Below are 208 nucleotides of genomic sequence, written 5' to 3'. Positions count from 1 at the left end.
AATGGGAGAAAATAATAGCAAAGGAAGCAACTGACAAACAACAAATCTCAAAAATATACAAGCAACTCCTACAGCTCAACTCCAGAAAAATAAATGACCCAATCAAAAAATGGACCAAAGAACTAAATAGACATTTCTCCAAAGAAGACATACAGATGGCTAACAAACACATGAAAAGATGCTCAACATCACTCATTATCAGAGAAAT

Source organism: Bison bison, unplaced genomic scaffold (assembly GCF_000754665.1).
Source record: "Bison bison bison isolate TAMUID 2011002044 unplaced genomic scaffold, Bison_UMD1.0 scf7180017864379, whole genome shotgun sequence".
Taxonomy (NCBI): Eukaryota; Metazoa; Chordata; class Mammalia; order Artiodactyla; family Bovidae; genus Bison; species Bison bison.
This window is presented reverse-complemented; position numbering follows the sequence as displayed.